The 18,256-nt window shown below is 41.7% G+C and overlaps 1 pseudogene; it reads left to right on the top strand.

The window, feature by feature from the left end:
• The window catches only part of LOC117441324 (zinc finger protein 721-like), a 243,847-nt pseudogene that overhangs the window by 69,016 nt on the left and 156,575 nt on the right, over positions 1–18,256 (top strand).

Below are 18,256 nucleotides of genomic sequence, written 5' to 3'. Positions count from 1 at the left end.
TGTCCCACCAGGTGGACTGTACGTACCCCTGCCATCCGCTCAGTTCTCAAGCAGTATGAGTCAGTGCTGATGGCCCTTGAAGAAATGGCATCATGCAGCTCACCTGAAACTTCAGCCAAGGCCAATGGTCTTCATGGAACATTTCTTAAAGGGAACACTGTGCTCGGCCTTTTAATGGCTGAAGACCTGATGGGGGATTTGGAGTGCCTGAACACCTCCCTGCAGCTTAGGAAACAGACCGTTTCAGGCATGTTGGAGGCTGTAGACCATGTCAAACAAGCATGCAGGTCAAACGAACGGAGGAGCATTTAGATGTATTGTTTCTCGAAAGCAACTGCTGTGGCAACAAAGTTGGACCTACAACCAATTCAGATCCCTCATGTCCGCAAACCTACAAAGCGTTACACCGGTCAGCTGCAGCCCATATCCATCCCGATGCCCAGTCCTTGTACAATGTCCAATTCTATAATGCATTGGACAAAATGAATACTCAATTCATAGAGAGGTTTGAACAAGCTGGATTCCACAAGCTGCAGCAGCTTGAAAATGTGCTGCTACACAGAGACATGGACAAGGTGGTAGAAGAGTATCCTGAATTGAATTCAAGACTACTGCAGGTGCAGCTGGCCATGTTTGGGGCTAATTACACCTATGAAACAAGCTCAGGATGTTGCTAGCATTATTCGGGAAATGGTGCCAGAGGTGAGAGGTCTCTTCGGTCAGGTGGAAGCTTTAGTAAGGCTTCTGTTGGTCGTCCCTGCCTCTTTTGCAGAGGCTGAGAGGAGTTTTAGTTCCCTGAGGAGGCTTAAGACATGGCTTAGATCATCGATGAGTCAAACGAGGCTGAATAATGTGGCCATATGTCATGGTGCACCGAGAAGAAACTAGGACAGACTGGACCTTGAAGGAATATGCCAGTCTTTTATCAGTGCCAACGATAAGCACAAAAAGGCTTTTGGGTCCTTTACTTGAGGGTTGGGCTTTTGGGCAGGTGTCTGGGAGGAAGTTGGGGGTCTTTTTGATTTTGAATGAGCGGAGCAGCAGCTAGTGCGAGTCATGGCTGTAAAACAAAAGGGCAATAAAGTGTTCCTGTTTCTACTGAAATTGCGTGGCACAGACCTTTCTATGGATTGAAATGCTTAATGTGATTATGGTTATAGTTGTACTTTATTCATCCCTAATTGACAAATTGACAAATCCCTGCCATTACAAACAACAAAACAAGAAAAGCTAAACTAGATCAAATAGGGCGATGTAATACAATGCACAATTAGACATTATGGTAAAACATTTTGACCTGTTTTTCAGGTCTCGGGCTCGAAATGACATTCCCAGAACAAATGACTATATCTTCACTTCTAAAAGGGGTAAATTAATAGTCTTTTTTCTCAAAGCAATGATAAAACCTGTGAGTTGGATGTAGAAAAAAGTCAGAATCAATATAGATGTTTTTTAAAGTAAATTCAGATTGAACATAGTAAAAAAAATGTAAATGATTGTGTCCGCTGCAAAAATATAAACCATTACTTATTGTGAAAACCCACCCTTGAATGATGGGATAGTAGACTAAAAGCTTTAGGAATACAAACTATAACATATAATAAGTACCCTGTATCAAGATTGATGCAAAACAAGTATTTCCAAGGCACACCTTTATATGATCATTATAGTATACAAATAAGAGAATACCGAATAACAGGTATGAAATCATTCCAACTCATACTACAGTTTAAAAAGGAGTGGATTGTAAAATATGCATAACGAAAAAGTAAATCTGTTCAGTTTCTGTTTCACATGGTGTTGTTGAGGTGTATCCATAGATTTAGTCCCTAATGTTGCTCTCCACGTGCAGCAGATTGATGCTTTAACTTCAACATTTAAAAAAAAATCTTCCCGTATATAAAATAAAATAATAATTTAAATAAGAAAAACAGACAATAAAATAATTAAATAATAAAGAAATCACAAAAACTTGTCTAAAAAAAATATCTATAAAGAAATGTAATGTGAAAATAAAATGTTTACTAAAACTAAAAACACAGTAGTAAAAATAAGAATTAAATACAATATTTGTTTCAAAACGTTTTTATATAAAAACTAGTTCCTTAAACCTCTTAAAACCCCATTTGTTCCTGCTCAAGATTAGATTCAACTTTATTGTTATTGCACATATTACAGGTACTGAGACAACGAAATGCAGTTTAGCGTTCTAACCAGGAGTGGCAACAAGCAGTAAAGTGAAAAGTAATGTAATTTTGGGGTGATTTTATGGAATGGTTTGGAGCCGGAGTTAAAACAAAGCACAAGCATAATTCAGTTTAAAAGGATGTACAGAAACACTTTTTTGGAAAATATGAGAATGAAGAAAGGTGATTGAAGATGAGAAATGATTGTATATGTATGTATAAATGTATGTAGGAATAACTTGCATAATGATTAAAGGATAATCATTGATCAGTAAGGGGTGGATTAATAAGCATTTGCTTCCTCCTACTCCCTTTCGGACACATATGATTTATTATTAATATGAAGACATTTTTAGTTTTTTGGTTGAATATACAAATATTACCCATGAATGTGGATAAATACTGTATTATAACAATACGGTATTCTGTTTTTCAACATTTGTTATTTGTAATCGGTTGAAATAAAGACTGAAAGAAAGAAAGAAATGTACACAATCTACAGAATAAAATATAAGAATAAATTGAATGATGAATAACAGTGAGGGTTAGAATACACTAGATCTACACAGCAGCCCTGTGAGCAGTATGAACAGTATGAACAGAATATGCTAAGATATATAAAGTATGAAAAGGTAAGCAGTGGTTCAACCTAACCTGGATATGTTTGAGTTAGCCGTTGGCCTAAGCCAAAACATACGCGCTCTCGCTAAACGGTACTACGACGCAGGTTATCAAGTGGATCGCTCAAGCCAGCCTGTGTCCTATTCTAGTTAGGTGCGCGTTCACATGAAAGGGGTGGTATTTGGAGCATTCGACCAATCACAAATATGGAGAAGCGTACTGACAGCGCAGCGTCATACTTCCTGAATGAAAAGTCAACTATAATATTAGACATATGAAGAAGTTAAACTTTAAACATCCATGACTTAAACACTTTATCCAGGATAAAAGCCACATAGCTGCACCTGCAAGGTGAATCACAGCTGGTAAAGAAAAAGTGTTTGAATGCATACATTCAAACACGTTTCGTCAACTTAATGTGTTGCTTTAAATAATACTTCTGCATACAGTATGTGCCAGATACGGCTCAGCTGACTCAGATAAGGAAATATATGATACATTATGAAGTGATATGCCGCGGACTGTAGGCCTACTTAATGTTACTCTGATCCGGTTATGTTGTGGCAGATATTTAAGTAAGCTTTCTTAACGCTAATGTTATAATAGTCAGATTGCTCTGAAGATGGGAGGTGATATTCTATTAATGTTCACGTTCACACAGTCGGTGATTTTTGCCGGCCGTCTTTCCTGCAACGGCAGCTTTTCTGTATTTCCTTTCTCCTGTAATATGACTTGATCGCTTTAAACTCCGCACACTGAGCTCTGATTGGTCAGCAGGTAGTGCTTTCACTGAGTTGAGCTCTTAGCCTGCAACCTAACCTAGGGGTTATACTACGAAGCAGGATTTTTGTTTAGCAAGATAACTTCTGGGATTTCCGGTACTACGAAGCTGGTTCACTTTTTAGCGGGCTAGATCTCCATGGTGACTTATCCTGGAACCTAGTCTGTGCTCCGAAGCAGGATATGTTCCAGGATAAGAGATCAACTTAGCGAAAGCACCACGCCTGCTGACCAATCAGAGCTCAGTGCGCGGAGGAAATACAGTTTAAACTGCGGTTGCAGGAAAGACGGCCGGCCAAAATTACCGACTGTGTGAATGTGAAAATGAATAAAATATCACCTCCCATGTTCAGAGCAATCGGACGATTATAACTATCATTATACTATTATGTTAAGAAAGCTTAATTACATATCTGCCACAACATAAGTAACCAGATCAAAGTAACATTACGTAGCCTACAGTCCGCGGCACTGTGATTGCAGACGTCGATGTGTCCCATTATCATTCATATCACATGCACAGGGGTGGTTCTAGGGGTGGCAGGGGGGGCCAGTGCCCCCCTAACACTGACCTCTGACCCCCCTGTGGCCCCCCTAAAAATGAAAAGTGAAAAAAATGAGAAGATTATGATTTATTACCAGTGTTGGGCAAGTTACTTTTAAAAAGTAACTAGTAATAGTTATAGTTACTGCTCTCAAAAAAGTAACTGGTTACTTTATTAGTTACTAAATTATAAAAGTAACTAATAAGAAGTTACTTTACTTTAAAAATAATAACAATACAAATACAAGTGTTTGTGTTGTTCTGTGGCACAGTAAGAGAAAAGACAACTCTCCATCATTGTAGCATAATGGAAACATTAACATTATGGATAGATTACCGGCCCTCAAGCGAGTACTGCAAGACATAGCCCAAGAACACAATGGTGAGAGATCTATTGAGGCACGTGGTCTGCTGGCACAGTTGGATCTAGAATTCATTGTGCATCTTGTAACACTCCGTAAAATGTTTGCAGAAACAACATTTCTCTCTGACATGTTACAGTCTTCATCCCTTGACCTTTCAAAGGCTGTGGATTTAGTTGGATCTTTAGTTCAGACATTGAGTTATTTTTTGATAACTTGTGGGATGAAGTGTTGAACATTTCTGAGCAATGTGATACTGCAATACAGCCGGCAGCAAAACTACAAAAACAACTGAGCTCTAAACCTGCTGAAAGCTTCGTACTGACTACTGTTGGACAGAGAGAGACAGAACAAGATAAACACGGGTTTCGTACAGCCTTTTTCTACCCTGTCATTCATCAGATGCTCAATGAGCTTAATAGATGGTTTTCAAACACAAACTGTAACATGATGAATAGCATCCAAGCTCTTAACCATAACAGTGATTCATTTCTGAAGGAGACAACTCTGTTTTCATTTTCTGTTTGTATGATGCAAATATTGAGGACTTGGGGCATGAGCTACATCAGTTCAGCAGAATTTTAGATAGGAAAATAAAGACTGGGATGCAGAGACCTGATAGTACAGTGGAGCTTGTTCACTTCATTGAGCCTTATAAAGAATGTTTTTGAGCTCTTCATTGTTGTTCTCAACCGTCCACCAGGCGCTTTTGGAGACTTCTTGGAGGAATTAGATCATCTCCTCTGACACATCCCTGAATCTGGTCCTCCCGCTGTACTTCTCGGAGACTTCAACCTCCAGGGAAGATAGACGAACTAACATCTCTGTTAACCGCCTTTGCTTTCTCACTGTCTCCGTCCCCACCAACTCATAAAGCTGGCAATGTCCTTGATCTCATATTCTCAAGGAACTGTACTACTTCTAACCTCTCTGTAAACCCGCTCCACACCTCGGATCACTCTTAATTTCATTCTCTCTACCCCTTTCCAAACATAACAAACTAATCTCTTCTCATCCTGCACCTATCCGCCGTAACCTTCGTTCCCTCTCCCCCTCTACCTTTGCCTCATCGGTGCTCTCAGCCCTCCCTTCCTCTGACTCGTTCCAACTCCTACCTCCAAACTCTGCTGCAGAAACTCTCCTCTCTACTCTCTCATCCTCTCTGGACTCTCTCTGTCCTCTCACATCTCGGCAGGCTCATCAGTCCCCTCCTGCTCCCTGGCTAAATGATGCACTGCGTGCTAATAGAACCGTCCTTCAGGCAGCAGAGCGGAAATGGTGGAAATCTAAACACCGTGACGACCTCCTAACCTATCAGGCTCTCCTCTCCTCTTTCTCTGCTTCGATCTCTCAGGCAAAAAGCACTTTCTTTCAAGATAAGATCCAATATTCCTATTCCAATCCCAAAAAACTATTTTCCATCTTCTCCTCCCTCCTGGACCCCCCCAAAGCCCCTTCCCCCTCCTCCCTTCTGTCAAGCGACTTTGTTAACCACTTTGAAAAAAAGGTTGATGATATTCGCTCTTCTTTTTCTGACTCACCTTTCCTCACCGCTGGGTCACCAGACCCTCCTTTCACCCACACACTGACCTCCTTTTCCCCTCTCTCTCCACGTGAGGTTCTTACCCTCATTACCTCTGCCCGCCCTACCACCTGTCCTCTGGACCCTATCCCTTCAAACCTCCTTCAGACTATCGCTCCTGATATTCTACCGTTTCTCACCCATTTCATCAACACTTCTCTAACTTCTGGTCACTTTCCAAACAGTCTCAAGGAGGCAAGAGTAAACCCTCTCCTAAAGAAACCCACTCTCAACCCGTCAAATGTTATAAACTACAGGCATGTCTCTCTCCTCCCGTTCCTGTCTAAAACACTTGAACGCGCTGTCAAGACTCTCCTGTTATCTCCATCAGAAGAACCTTCTGGATCCGCACCAGTCTGGTTTCAAGGCAGGTCACTCCACAGAAACTGCCCTCATTGCTGTCACTGAGGAACTGCACACTGCCAAAGCAGCCTCCCTCTCCTCTGTCATCATCCTGTTGGACCTGTCTGCTGCATTCGACACAGTGAACCATCAGATCCTCCTTCACACTCTCCAAGAACTTGGAGTTTCAGGCTCTGCACTTTCCCTCCTCACCTCATACCTCAAAGACCGCACCTACAGGGTTACTTGGAGAGGGTCCGAATCCGACCCTTGTCAATTAACTACAGGGGTCCCTCAGGGCTCTGTTCTTGGTCCTTCTCCTTGTACACAACTCGCTCGGATCAGTCATTCGCCCCGCATGGTTTTTCATACCACTGCTACGCTGACGACCCAATTAATTCTGTCCTTTCCCCGCTCAGAGACCCGGTCGTCGCACGCATCTCTGCTTGTCTAGCTGACATCTCTCAGTGGATGTCTGATCATCACCTCAAGCTCAACCTTGACAAGACTGAACTGCTTTTCCTTCCGGGAAAAGATGGTCCCACTCTTGACCTAACAATCAACATTGGCACCTCTGTTGTTTCCCCGACTCAGACTGCAAGGAATCTGGGTGTGACCCTAGATAACAACCTGTCCTTCACTGCAAACATCGCTGCTACAACCCGCTGCTGCAGATACACGCTTTACAACATCAGGAGGATGCGTCCCCAGCTGACCCAGAAAGCGACGCAGGTTCTGGTCCAGGCTCTCGTCACCTCACGCCTAGACTACTGCAACTGCCTCCTGGCTGGTCTGCCTGCATGTGCCATCCGACCTCTGCAGCTCATCCAGAATGCAGCAGCTCGCCTGGTCTTCAACCTTCCTAAATTCTCCAACCCCACGCCGCTCCTCCGCTCCCTCCACTGGCTTCCGATAACTGCTAGAATCCACTTCAAGACAATGGTACTTGCGTACCATGCTGCGAATGGATCTGGCCCTTCCTACATCCAGGACATGGTTAAACCGTACACCCCAGCACGTGCACTCCGCTCTACATCAACCAAACGGCTCGCTGCACCATCGCTGCGAAGGGGACCCAAGTTCCCATCAGCAAAAACACGTGGGGTTTGCTATCCTGGCTCCAAAATGGTGGAATGAGCTCCCCATTGACATCAGGACAGCAGATAGCTTACACACCTTCCGGCGCAGACTGAAAACTCATCTCTTTCGACTCCACTTCGAGCGATAGCACTATTAACAAAGCACTTGTATATTAATAAAGGGCTGGCTTATCTAAAGCCAGTTGAGTAGCACTTGAAATGTTTTTGCTCTATGAAGCCTGATGTACTTATATGATTCTGTTTTCTTCAAGTTTGTATTTTGTTGGTCGAACGCACTTATTGTAAGTCGCTTTGGATAAAAGCGTCAGCTAAATGCAATGTAATGTAATATAGTGTGAACAAAATAGGTCCAAGCACTGAGCCCTGTGGCACTCCATGGCTAACTTTGGTTTGCATGGAAGATTAATCGTTGACACGTACAAACTGAGAGCATTCAGATAGATAGGACCTAAACCAGCCTAAAGCAGTTCCCTTTATGCCAACTAAGTGCTCTAGTCTTTGTAATGGGATGTCATGGTCGATAGTATCAAATGCATCACTGAGATCGAGCAAAACAAGAATAGAGACAAGTCCTCTGTCAGAGGCTATTTAAAGATAATTTGTGACTTTAACCAGAGCTGTCTCTGTGCTATGATGTGTTCTAAATCCAGACTGAAAATCTTCAAATAAATCATTGTTTTTTAAGTAATCACACAACTGTTTTGCGACCGCTTTCTCAAGAATCTTTGAAAGGAACGGAAGATTAGAAATAGGTCTATAATTGGCTAAAACCTCTGGATCGAGGTTGTGCTTTTTAAGAAGAGGTTTTATTACTGCTACTTTAAATGATTGTATGGCCTATGGCTATGGCCTGATAATAAAGACATATTCATAATATTTAATAAAGAAGTGCTAATTAATGGAAAAACTTCCTTCAACAGCTTAGTTGGAATTGGGTCTAACATGCACGTTGATGGTTTAGAAGAAAGAATCATTGAATTTAATTGTTCAAGGTTTATGGCTGAAAAGCATTCTAGTTTACTATCTAGTGTAATATTAGAACTTACATTTCCGGGAGCTGTTGATAACACTATACTGGTCAAAGGCAAGAGGTCATTGATTTTGTTTCTAAGAGTAACAATTTTATCGTTAAAAAAGCACATAAAATCATTGCTACTGAGTGCTATGGGAATAGAAGGCTCAATAGAGCTGTGGCTCTCTGTCAGCCTGGCTACATTGCTGAAAAGAAATCTTGCATTATTCTTATTCTCATCTATTAATGAAGAGTAGTAGGCTGCTCTCGCTTTACGCAGTGCTTTCTTATGTTCATTGAGAGTAATATGCCGAATTAAACGAGATTATTAAAGTTTAGTGGAACGCCATATCCTTTCAAGTTGTCTCAACTTTTGCTTTATTTTGCGGGTTTCGGCATTATGCCATGGAGCTAATCTATGTTGTATTGTTTTCTTCTTTTTCATAGGAGTAAAAGAGTCCAACTTTATTCGCAGGGCATCTGTAGCACTATCAACAACATGATCAATTTGGGATGGTGTACATTTTGTATAGGTTTCCTCCCTTACATGCAGACATGCTATCGAATTAAGTATTGGTGGAATCTCTTCATTAAATTTGGCTATAGCGCTAACAGATCCCAAAGAGATCCACGACAACCCAAGATCCTCCTTCTTAACTCCAGCTTTTTTTTACTTGTCTTCTTAGGACTGGAGGACGCTCCTCCTCCGCCGCTGTCTTTGAACTCTTGCCTTGCAATTTCGTACTGCTTCTTCGCCTCCACTGCCTTTATGTCCCACTCCTCCTTGGGTTGGCTGGCGTTGAACCACAGCATGTAGGCGCTCAACGGCCTCTTGGGTGCCGACCTCCTTCGGCCTCCTGTTCCTCTGCCTCCTCTTCTTCGGCCTCCTCTTCTTCGGCCTCCTCTTCTTCTTTGTCTCGATCTCAAAGTCCAAGGACCACTTTTTGCAGACTCCGAAACAGGTAAGTCAGTAGACATCCTACGGCTCTGCACACGCGTAATAGTATGAATTGGAAACACACTTGGAACTTGCAAACCGCTCTCATCTGGCTCCACAGATGCCAACGGCCTGGAAACCACCACAGGCGGTGGCACACCCGCCCACACAGCACTACCAGCTAAATCGTTGCCCAAAATCATCTGTACCCCATCAAGTGGCAACGCGGAACGCACACCGATGGACACAACTCCCCGTACCAGCTCACAATCCAGTAAACTAGTGGTATGACGTCGCACAGGAATCAAGCCCATCTCCATGCCCCTCATCAGCACAAAATCCCCAGTCTCTGTCTCTGACGAAAAAGGCAATACTGTATGGGCTCAGAACAGTCTCATAATACACACATGCACACAGAAGGATTCAAACTTGTATTTCCGGATCCACACTTGTGTTTTTCAATGCACACACAAATGTGTTCCGTTTCATATACATGTAAATAAAATCCAAATACGGAAAAAAGTTTTACATATGTATTTTTGATCCTCACATATTTGTTTTCCGTTTAAATCCCCTGAACCTGCAAACACAAACCGCTTCTTGTGCACGGATCGCTGTGCATTCGTGTGTGGGTCTTTTGAGACTCTCCTGACGGTCAGCCGATTCGTACTTGTAATGTTTTCTATCTATAGCCAATCAGATGTCTCCTCAATTCTAAGCCAATCACATGAGCGCGCCCCCACGAGGGTAGATTTCTTGCGTTCATGACGTAGCGCTTCATGTACGCATTTTGCGCAGTCCGGAGCTGACAGCTCCATGGAGCCTGCCTGCAGGCGCTAATGTGTCAGGACACCTCCACTCTCAGTACAGCGCCACTTTCCGAACAGGAAATGCACGCAAATACAAGCCTTTATATTATTAAGGTACAGCGCCACTTTCCGAACCATTGATGAATGCTTATGTACACAAAAACGGCAGGCAAAACCGTTTTAAATGTGTGTTTCCTACATGGCGAATACAGCTGCTTTATTTAGGTGCTCTCTATAAAGGCCGATCAGGAGAGCTGGATCTGATCGATATGGACATAAACGTGTTACATGCTTGGCCTGTCACTTTAAGAGTAGCAGCCGCAAGGGGTTTTGGGTTTTTGGAGTGGTGTGTGTAAAATGTGATGGCCAAGGCGAAGTGCGGAGTTATGAAGAGAGACGAAAGTATAGAGAAAGTGGTCAGAACGGGAAAAGTAACTGTATGTAGGCCTATGCAATACAGTGTCAATGTAACTGATTAGTCTGAAGAACGTGAATAAACAGAGGTTCTTCCCACGGCACACGAACGCCCCGTTTGCATCCCTTTTCCCCTCGAAATGTCTGGGCAGCTGGTTACCGGCTGACAACGAGCCAAGTCAGAAACCACCGGTGTGTAACCGAAACTACGGTTTCGGTGCCGAGATACCGTTAGTAAAAAGGTAACAAACGCGAGTGAAGTATAACCGGACGCGAGAGAGGGATCAGATCAGCTGCTGAGCTCTGCATGATCACCTGATGCTCCGCCCTCTGTTTAGCGAGCTGACCGGACTGCGCAAAATGCGTATATGAAGCGCTACATCATGAACGCAAGAAATCATACCCTTGTGGGGGCGCGCTCATGTGATTGGCTTAGAATGGAGGAGACATCTGATTGGCTATAGATAGAAAAAATTACAAGTACGAATCGGCTGACCGTCAGGGGAGTCTCAAAAAACCCACACACGAATGCACAGCGATCCGTGCACAGAAAGCGGTTTGAGTTTGCAGGTGCAGCGGTTTTAAACGGAAAACAAATATGTGAGGATCAATAATAAATATGTAAAACTTTTTTCTGTAATTGGATTTTATTTACATGTATATGAAACGGAACACATTTGTGTGTGCATTGAAAAACACAAGTGTGAATCCTTCTGTGTGCACGTGTGTATTATGAGACTGTTCTGAGCCCATAATACTGACTCAACAATAAATGAGTATCTAGCTGCTGTGTCACGCAACACCTTAATCGGAACATACTTGTCACTACCAACTACTGACACAACGGCTTCCATTTTGAACGGCTCAAAAACAGAACCCACATCCAAGTTGGCACAAACCAGCTTCTTATCAGGCACCATGCCCGATCCTACACCATGCGGCTTTTTAACCAAAACTGCAGAACAACACATGGCTGGAATATGTGATGAAGAACGAGGCTTCCCTTCAGGTTGAAGCAACGGACACTGCCCCTTCCAATGACCCTCTTATCTGCAATAATGACATTGGCCCACTCTGGCATCCTCGGATCGCCCTGGACCTGCAAATCTACGGGAGGAGCCTGGTGAAAACTTTGCACCACCGCGGGAATAGCCACCATCTTCTCCATGCCTCCAATCACCCCTAGAACCCTTTTCAGTAAAACTGCCCTTATGTGTCAACACAAAATCATCCGCTAATTCAGCAGCTCTCAGCGCGGTGGAAGGTTTCTGCTCATTTACATAAGTGGCCACACGCTGAGGGATAACATCTTTAAATTGTTCCAATACACTGAGTTCACAAAGACCGTCAAAACTGGCAACCTTATTTCTCTCACTCTTTTTTTTCATTGCCCTTTAGGGGCTTTGTCCAAATGCAAATATTTAATTTTAGAAAGTAAAGTCCTTTCGAGTCATCCGTCTCAAGCCTAAGTCAAGTGTCAAGTCATGAATACCAAGTCAAAGTCAAGTCGAGGATTTTATCAATCTTTGTCAAGCAAGTCTCAAGTCCAAAAATATGCGACTCGAGTCAAGTCATGAGACTCGAATTCCCCACCTCTGGTATTTACTGTGGTTAGAATGTTTCTGTATTACTCTAATATAAAACAAATATAATAAACAAACCGTTATTAAAATTAGTATTTTGTTAACTCAATGTTTGTATTAAAGGTCCCATTTCATGGCCATTTCCACTGATCCTAATTCCATTGTTGAGGTCTACTAGAATAGATTTATACTGTGCAATTTTCCAAATTCACATTGGTTTCGCATACAGCATCTTTGTAAAGTATATGTATTCACTCTCTGTCCTAAACGGCTCTTTGGAGCTCTTGCCCCCCCCTCCCTGTGAGCCCAGTGTGCTCCGATTGGTCAGCTCGGCCACTCTGTTCTGATTAGTCAACCACCAGAGAGGCTCCGCCCATGTCTAACAGTGCTTTTTTTGGTTCGCTCTGAGCGGATCTTCAGTCTTACAATGGCATCGGTACAGCCATATATATTATACGCTAACTAACCGAACTGTACCTACAACTGTTGTTATAGAAGAGTGAGTTATTTTGACCTGTAATAAACTACTACTGTTTGATGAAAAATCAAATCATGGTTTGCTATATATGAATGATATGTTATAGGAGAAAATAATTCAGGGAAGAAAGGCTACTAAGTATTTCCATCAAACTTTATTTTTAGAAATGTACGAAATGAACATATACATATATACACTGTATATCATCCATTCCTCCCCTTATAGGCGTTTTCGGCATCTTGCCTATCGCAGCTTTGTAAACTGCTGCCGGGGCTTTTTAGGACGAGTCATCAGAGTGGTCATCCCGTCATGTGTTGTCCGCCAGATACGCCAGGAGTTTCCTGATCTGGCTGGACGAAATCAAATGCAAATCACAAAATATTAGAGAAACTAAGTTGTTTTAGATTCATTCATAGTAGTTGTGGTAGGAGTGTGTATCCATCTAATCTATCTATCTAATCAACACAGTTAGCTTGCCAGCTAATATGCTAACCTACGTTTGTTAGTTGTTCAGTGTAATATGCCAACCTACTATGAACAACAGCTAGTCTAGGCTAGCAAGAACGTGTTTACAATTGCAATCTTATACGGGTAGTCTGCTACGTTTCGGTCATTCTTTTAAGCTTGCATAAAAACAATGTTTTCCCTAGCATCTCAAGCTCTTGGTAGCCTTCTTGTTTAGCTCCGTAGCATACATTCTAGGAACGCCAACTATAATGTAATTAAGTTTCGCGACTGACCGTACGGTAAATCACCCGGAGTATACTGTCTATGAGTATTTTGTGTGTGATTGCAGACATTCTCCAGCTAAGAGATACATGTAAGGCCATCTGCTAACATTGGAGTTTATATATGGAAACGCTAGCAACTTAGTTAGCCCAGTTAGCACTGTGTCAATGGCTTAGCAGCCCAAAAAACGTTAACCAATTTACACAGTTTTGGTAGATATACCTTGTTTGTTTTAAACATCATAAATACACAAACAACAATGAATACTTACAGGTTGTGTACCCGAATCTCCCGCTGGTCCAAACAAAGTAGGAACAGCATCTTTCTTCAGTGCCCTACGCTGTACATATCCGGCATGAATAGCTGAAAGGTTTGGGAAGCTTTATTTCGTGAAAGGCTGGCAGAGGGTGCGGCTATAGCTCGGGACGTGGCTACTGCGTATCTCTACGTAGCGATACCCAGGAAGTAAACAATGGAAAATGAGAAATCTCCAACGAGGCGTTTTGGAGAGGTATTTTCTGTGTTAGTTTTACTCGCTACAGGGTGTACTTTGAGGGTTTTTGACTCTGCAGACCGTTTACATGCATAAAAACCTTCATTACACACGGGGACGGGTAATAACCGGAAAAGCATGACATGGGACCTTTTAAGTTTTTATTGTGTTAACTGTATATGTATTTATGCTTTTTAGATTTACTTTCTCTCTTTCTTTGTCCGTCTGTTCTAGAAACCAAAAGGAAGAGAGAGACGTCACAGCTGTCAGCAATGTGACAAATCCTTTACAAGATCTGGAGATTTAAAGTGCCACCTGCGTATGCATACTGGAGAAAAACCATGTAGCTGTGAAGAGTGTGGGACAACATTCACTAGATCAGGTGATCTAAAAAAACATCAACGTATTCACACTGGAAAAAAAACGTACTGGTGTGAACAGTGTGGGAAAACGTTCACTACATCAAGTGGTCTCAAAACACATCAACGTATTCACACAGGAGAAAAACCGTACAGGTGTGAAGAGTGTGGGAAAACATTCACTACATCAGATGCTCTCCAAAAACATCAACGTATTCATACTGGAGAAAAACCGTACTGGTGTGAAGAGTGTGGGAAGACGTTCACTGCATCAAGTGGTCTCAAAATACATCAACGTATTCACACAGGAGAAAAACCGTACAGGTGTGAAGAGTGTGGGAAAACGTTCACAACATCAGATGCTCTCCAAAGACATCAACGTATTCATACTGGAGAAAAACCGTACTGGTGTGAAGAGTGTGGGAAAACGTTCACTACATCAAGTGATCTCCAAATACATCAACGAATTCACACTGGAGAAAAACCGTACTGGTGTGAAGAGTGTGGGAAAACGTTCACTACATCAGGTGGTCTCCAAACCCATCAACGTATTCATACTGGAGAAAAACCATACTGGTGTGAACAGTGTGGGAAAATGTTCACTACATCAAGTGATCTCCAAAAACATCAACGTATTCATACCGGAGAAAAACCGTACTACTGTGAAGAGTGTGGGAAAACGTTCACTACATCAGGTGCTCTCCAAAAACATCGACGTATTCACACAGGAGAAAAACCGTACTGGTGTGAAGAGTGTGGGAAAACGTTCACTACATCGAGTGATCTCCAAAAACATCAACGTATTCATACTGGAGAAAAACCCTACTGGTGTGAAGAGTGTGGGAAAACGTTTTCTCAAAGTTCTCACCTTAAACTCCACAAGCGAATCCACACCGCATAGTTTTGAACAACTATGAGAACCAAGCTAGTTGTTTGCTCCTCCTGATGTCCTGAGAGCTGTATTTTTATATTTGAAGAGTCTTTCTGAATTGAAGTCTGACTAACAGACTTCAATTCACAGTCAGTCTCGTTTGATGTCCCTGGACAAGCCCTGAGGTCCTCTTCAGCTTTTTAAATATCCCTAAAGTCCCTCAAAATAAAATGGGTGAGGCTTTTATCCACATCTGTGGAGCACCAGGAAATATCACAGAGGCTCAGTGGACATTTTTATATGCCTTCTAAAGACTCTTTAGATTAGCAACCCCTCACTTTAAATGGTCTTTTATTCTTTATTATTTACCTACTTTTATATTTTTTCATTTATGATATAGGAAGGGTTTTATCTCATATTAGTTATTTAACAGTTTCAATAGCAACATTTATTTTTACCTTGGTTTCTTTATATTTTAATCGTTTAACCTTTATTAGAATTATGATGTTTTTATTACTATTCATTTGTATTTCTGTTGTACCTATATGTTCACTTTATTTTATAGGCCTTTATATTGTTGAATCTATTCACTTGTCTTGTGTCTTATCTTTCTGAGAGAAATCATAATTTTGATTTCATAATCCTTCTCCTGACCTGCTTGTGTGACGTGTGCAGCATGTGTAGTATAGTATCTCTGTTTGAGACCTGTTAGTTTAACATGTTCATTGTTAGGAGATGTGCTCCAGTTTATCTTTGTGCATGGAGTACTTCAGTATCTTTCTTTTAGGAGAAAGTTGTTCTCAGTTCATCTTAAGTTTGTTTTGTAAATTGGCTGGTGAGCCTTCTTCCTTTTCAAAAAATTAAACATTATCTACTAGAGCTGTGCATCTTCACTGGTCTCACGATTCGATTCGATTACGATTATCCTGTTAACGATTCGATTCAATTCGATATCACGATTCATACCAATGCGTTGCATCCTCAATTTTCTATATTACTGCACATGGCTTATTTTTCATCAATGCATACATGCAGTAAATACATATGAACTCTCTTTTTATTATTTAGAAAGTGCTTCAGAAATCAATAACATAAATGTCTTGACATTAATTTATAAACCAAAATTAATTAATTGTAGGCTATAGGTCTAGCCTCCCTATATCTGTGTGTGAAGTTGTTCCATCCTCAAAAACAAAAAAATAATGCTTCTGCAGTCCAGCTGCAGCTTCTAGCTACGGCCTTCTGTTAAAAAAAGGACACTGAATGTCCTGAATGTGGCATCACACACATGACTTGAGTCTGAACACAGCAGACAACAGGAGTATTTACAACAGCATATAACAACTAAAATACTGCATGTGGGTGCACACTTACATTCTCTGTTTTCTGTTACATAAATCCCATGAATGTATGAGGTTACATTAGCTTCATTATATCTCAGTGATTACGTGAATAATAAAGTTTCTATCGGGTCATTATCAGCCTGTCACTCATTATTTGCAGGGAGGGGGCGGGATTTGGAGGAACGGAGAGGAGACGGTGATCGCGGAAGCTTTTTTCCTCCTGCCTTCACAAACTTTACACATGTATATATCATCTGAAAATTGCTAGAGGACATTCATACTCTGCAATCCAAGACTTAATTAAATCCACCAAAAACCTGACATGATTGTAACACGATTCTTTTTGAAAAACATAAATCCCTGTGCGTGATTCTGTGATATTATCTACTAATTTTGCCAAATCAGTTTCCTCTCTCTCGGTTATTTTGATATTTTGTTACTTCCCTTTGTACCCCTAGTTTAGAAGGGAACTTAACACTGTATTTAAATTTGTATTATCATACCTTTTACCTCCTTGTGTATCTTAACCTGTTAAAATATTATATTTAGCTGCATGTATCTGTAAAGGTCTTAACATCTGAGGGGACTTTCTTGTCGTTTATTGAACTATGAAGAAATGTTTTACTATGCCGTGTTTCAGCCATAGTTTTCTTATAGCCTTGATATTCCATACATCAAATATTATATATCCAGGGTTAAACTGCTAGCCTCGTTAAGCTGCAATAATTACATTAGTATTGATAATAATAAATATATAAACATGGGACTGGTATGACAGATTTTAAACATTGGGGAAAATGGAAAACACATCCAGTAAAATATAGGATAAAACACCAATGTGTATTTGTAAAGCGCGTTGAGAGTCATTGATAAAGCTCTGTAATAAATATAAGGATTATTATTATTACCAATGAGAAACAGCTACAAACTCACCTCCTCCTCCGACGCCCCAAAAGCCTGTCGGAAAAGTTGAGACAGAGACAGAGGCTCTCAGTTTCTGGGGGAGTTCATTCCATAGGGGCCACCGCCTCAAAGTCACGGTCCCCCTTAGTTTTTAGCCTGGTTCGGGGACCCTTAAGAGGCCTTGCTCGGAGGACCTCAGGGCCTGGGTTGTCCTGTGAGGGTGGATAAGGTTGTTAATGTAGGCTGGGGCTTGGCCATGGACAGCTCTATATGTGTAAACCAATACCTTACATTGGGTTGTGAGATGGACAGGGAGCCAGGGCAGAAAGGATCGGGGTGATGTGGCATGTTTTTTTGGACCGAGTGAGTAATCTGTCTGCAGCATTGTGGACCTGTTGTAGCCGGTTTATTGATGTTTTGTTGAGGCAGGAGAACAGAGCATTACAGCAATCAAGCCGGGATGAAATAAAGGCATGGATAGCCATCTCCAGTTCTGCATTGGATAGAAAGCCCATGAGCTTGGTAATGTTCCTGAGGTGGAAAAAACAGGTACGGGTCAGGAGTTTGATGTGTTTGTTGTAGTGGAAATGTCATTATCTTACCCTATATGCTAAAACCAAATGCTTCTAAAAGCATTGTCTAACACTACTGTTCCATTTTCCTATTATGTGCTGTTTTCTCTGCATACTCTAATGAGGGTTTTATTCCCAAGCGCTTCAAGGCCACAGAGCTGATTTGGCAGACTATGTTGAAACTACCCCTTTTTACACAAAGTTTGCTACGGCTCAAGGACACGGGTGTCTCACAC

This window comes from Pseudochaenichthys georgianus, unplaced genomic scaffold, assembly GCF_902827115.2.
Source record: "Pseudochaenichthys georgianus unplaced genomic scaffold, fPseGeo1.2 scaffold_167_arrow_ctg1, whole genome shotgun sequence".
NCBI classification, from domain to species: domain Eukaryota; kingdom Metazoa; phylum Chordata; class Actinopteri; order Perciformes; family Channichthyidae; genus Pseudochaenichthys; species Pseudochaenichthys georgianus.
This window is presented reverse-complemented; position numbering and strand designations above follow the sequence as displayed.